Genomic DNA, 4,240 nt, shown 5'->3' on the forward strand with positions numbered 1-4,240 from the left:
GGGGGGGGGAGTCAACAAAGAGGATAGCAGGGGGTTCACATAAATCCATGGGATCCCCAGGCAGAGCTAAATGGATTAAATGACAAGGGCTCTAAGAGTTAAGTAGTATCTTGTTATACTAACATGTTGTTGCATCTTGCATCTGTAATGATTATTCAACCTTTCTGGATAGAGCTAAGAAAAAATGGGGCGTTTTGGGGGGTTTTTGTTGTTTTTACTATTGTACATTAATAAGGTTTGATTTTAATTTGCATCTCCATAATTTATCTTTGTCATGATGATATAAATAATATACAAATTATAAACTTATACCATGAAAAAAGGATGAAAGAGCACATGATCATGTAGAGCTGTGTGAATATTGCACACAACTACAGAAAACCTCCCTAGTTCAACAAATTACCTGGATTTACCTCAGTAGCCTCAGCAATTTTAGCACTTAATTTCCAGTTACATTTATTCATCTAAGTCTATTTATAACAAAACAAAAAGTTTACTTTTCTGGCAAAAAGTGGCAATTTTGCCAGAGAAGGTTTCCCATTTTAGCATAAGATCTATTTAATAGCAAAATTGCTCAGAGAAAAATAATTTAATAAGAAAACTTTTAAATTTGATTTCAGATTTTGAATAATAAGCCAGAGTATATATGAAAGGGGTCCTTCTTTTAAAACTCTAGTCTGGTAAGGAAAGAACTAAAACAGTATTTTAAAAATACTGTGCAGTAAGCCTACTGGGGGAGCAGATTTGATCCCACCCTGCTCTTCCCCCCTGCAGCAGCCAGGGTGGGACTCCAAGCTCCCCCTGTGTACTAGCCCAGGGCCTAGCAGGGCGCAGTGAGTCAGCAGACAGCTATCCTGATGTGCACAGGGCAGGGGAGAACTGCTGCAGAGCCCTGCTGCCCCATGTGCATGGAGACAAGGACTGTGACCATTAGGGCTTCCCCACATAGCTGTCTTGTTCTGGTGTAGGTCCCAGTCAGCTCTGGGATGGGTGGGGAACTCTCCTCATGCAAGGAATTTCTAACCCCAACTCCCCATTTAGAATGGGGACTTGGACATTGCTCCCTGTGCCTGGCAGCTGCCTGCTGCCCAGGCAGGCTCCAAGCATGGAGCCTGGCTGGGACAATGTCTACCTGCCCAGCAGCAAGCAGCTCCCAGCCCAGGTTCATGATCACAGTGGAGGCTGGGAGATAACTCCCTGCCCCTAGGAGCTTTCTGCTGCTGGGGCAGGCTCTGAGCATGGAGCTCAGGCTGAGACAATGTCTCCCTGCCCTGGCGGCAGACAGATCCCGACCCTGGCTCTGCAATCAAAGTGGAGGCTGGAAGATTACTTCCTAGCCCTGCCAGGATGGGCTCTGAGTGCATAGCCCAGGATGAGACACTGTCACCCTGCCCTGGCAGCAGGCAGCTCCAGGCCTCAGCAATGCAGAGCTGGGGCCAGAAGCTGCCTGCTGCCGGGGCAGGGAGACATTGTCCCAGCCCAGACTCTACGCTCAAAGCCTGCCCCAGCAGCAAGCAGCTCCCAAGGGAGGGGGTTGATCTTCCACCCCCTGCTGCCCCAGCTGATCAGGAGCAAATTTGCTCCTAGTTGGCTGTCTACACATGGGCTACCGCACAGTTACCACAGCACAGTTAATTTGCAGGTAGCAAATTAACTGTACAGTTGACTGATTGCCTGCACAGTAAATGTCTGCACATGTAGACAGTAATGCTTTACTGAACAGTCACCTGAGCTAGGGACAGACATTCAAAAAGCCTGAGCCTGAATTGATTCACTATTTGCAGATTAGCCTAAACTGCACAGCTTAAACTGATTAATAACTGGACAGACATTACCTGTTGAATCAGGAAATGCACCCACATGCCTGCAGTGGCTCAAGTCAGAAACCAGGGGATGCTAGAGCACGCTAGCCAGCCATTGCCAAAGGGGAGAGAAGAAAGATGCCCTCCAAGGCTCTCACCCCTCCCTGCTGGAGTGGAGGGGGCATGGCCAGGCACCAGCCAGGGCTAGCAGGACACACAGGATGCCAGCCACCAGTCAGGGGAGGAGATGGGGGGGAGGGGCAGGGTCAGCTGCTGCCAGACTGAGGAGTAGGGGAGAGGGGGAAAGTTCTCTCTCTGAAGCAAGCATGTATTGAACACAACAATTTGCAAAGCATACAACAGGGAACTACCAAAAATCTTTACCTAAGCTAAGATACAGCCCAGTAAAACACAGCATACACAACTCAGTCTAACTTAAAATGTAAAGCAGGAAGACAAAAGAAAGCCTTGCATAAGTCTTACTAATCCTGAGGGCAGAGTGTCTCCTTATAGCCAGGCATTCAGAAAGGCTTTTTTTTAGGTTTGACAGGTTCTGCTTTATAATGTAAATGTAGCTCTCAGCATTCTTTGGTCTGCAACTTCCTCGGCATTCTCTCATCTGCTACTTCCAGCTAGAAGCTGACTGCAACTTCCCTTAACTCCATCCCCAGCACATATGTGTGATCAGGTCTTTGCCAGCACTTCCCACTTCTCCCTCTATTGCATAGACGGATCCTGGCACCTAATCTGCTGCTCTCTTATATGGCAGAATAGGAATACATTTGTTGTCAAGGAGATCTCAGGAGTTGTAGAGGAGGAGGTTAGATTTGCTTTGATGGCCATGAGCTTGAAAAAATGATTTTCATTTTTACAGGTTCAGGACTGAATTATCTGTATTCCTCCTCCTTTGCATCATTCCAAAGCCAGATGATTTCTCTCCCAGGAGTGAAAATGTTCACTATAGCATGGGACCATAAAAAAAAGATAGTTCAGAGTTAGCTTTATGTAGTCTTCAACACAAGGTGAAAGGCATAGTAAGCTATTACTGTGGCTTGACAATTCTCAACTGGCATACTAGCTTGTAGCCAGACATCATATTTCAGTGCAGGCCTGAGGCTTCTTTCATGTTTTCTAGACTTGGTATAACTCACATGCTCAAGGATCAAGGAGCTACAATGACTTTTTGTATTGCCTCTTCCCTCTCAATGGCACCAAGAGAATGGTGGACAGAACAGAGCATGAAACCTACACTTTTGTGTTTATAAGTATTGTACTCATTCTGTACTATCCACAAATAATAACATTCATTAATGCTACTATTTAAATGCCTAAAAACCTGATTGTGGACAAAATAAACTCTTTGGATCCCTAAATCCATTATTTGTAATCACAGAATTATACCTCAAAAAATTGGAATCTAGATTCAGGTTGTAATATATAATTTAAGAAGGGTGTAACAGGGGGCCAGTTAGATGTTGGCCTGCCCACCTGTTTCTGGGCCAAATGCCTACCTCTCTTTCCTGCCACGTCTTGATTTAAAAATGATTATGAAGTTACTCAGGCGGGAGGCTGACCACTTAAGACCCCAATGACTAGGGATCAGGTCTGACCCAGGTCTGAACCTTCCCTTACACTGATGCCCATGCCTCGCAGATGGCATCCCAAGCAGCTAAGCTCTCTTGTAACCCTTCTCCCTCTCTGGGTGTGGTCCCCTCTCTGAGACCTTTGGCTCCCCATTAGGCCCTGGTCCCACCCTCAGGTCAGTCAGAATCCTGAGCCTCTTCCTCTGGGCATCCATCGCAGTGGGCCCCTGGCCCTTTTGACCCCCTCTTGAGTCCTGGCCCCAGCATGGACCAGCTCAAGGGTCCATCCAGTCAGGTCTGAGCACCTTGCCTTCTCTCCCTCACAACTCCACTGGATCATGTGAGCCTCAGGCCTCCCAAAGATCTCACAGGCCTGGGCTTTCCCCAGCCACGACTGTGCAGGGGCCAGAGGTTATCAGGCACCCCCTACCTGGCTTTTGCAAGGGAGGTTCATGGTCCTGGCATTTCCTGGGGCTGCCGCACCACCAGCAGTCCCACCAGGCCTCCCTACCCTGGTAGGGTGCAGTTTTAGGTCATGCCCAGGACCTGGGGCCTCCTTCATTCCCATAGCCCCAGCCCATGTACCTCCAAGTTGCTCCTGGCCCAAGGAGTTCAGCTTTGAGATGTTCTTCCCCTGTTGGCCATTCTCAAACTACTCTCCCTTGGCACAGAGAGCTGGGCATTAAATGGCCGCCCTCATCAGACACTTGCCATCTCCCTGGCTTAGCTCTTAAAGTGTGTTGGGGCACTGTTGGTGCCAGTCAAAGGGCTAAGCACCTACTTACTAAAAAATGTTAAAACTACCTTTCTTTCAGAAGATGATACCTTCTTTAAAGAATCTTTCCAATGTAAATT

Source organism: Alligator sinensis, unplaced genomic scaffold, assembly GCF_000455745.1.
Source record: "Alligator sinensis unplaced genomic scaffold, ASM45574v1 scaffold46_1, whole genome shotgun sequence".
Classification (NCBI taxonomy): domain Eukaryota; kingdom Metazoa; phylum Chordata; order Crocodylia; family Alligatoridae; genus Alligator; species Alligator sinensis.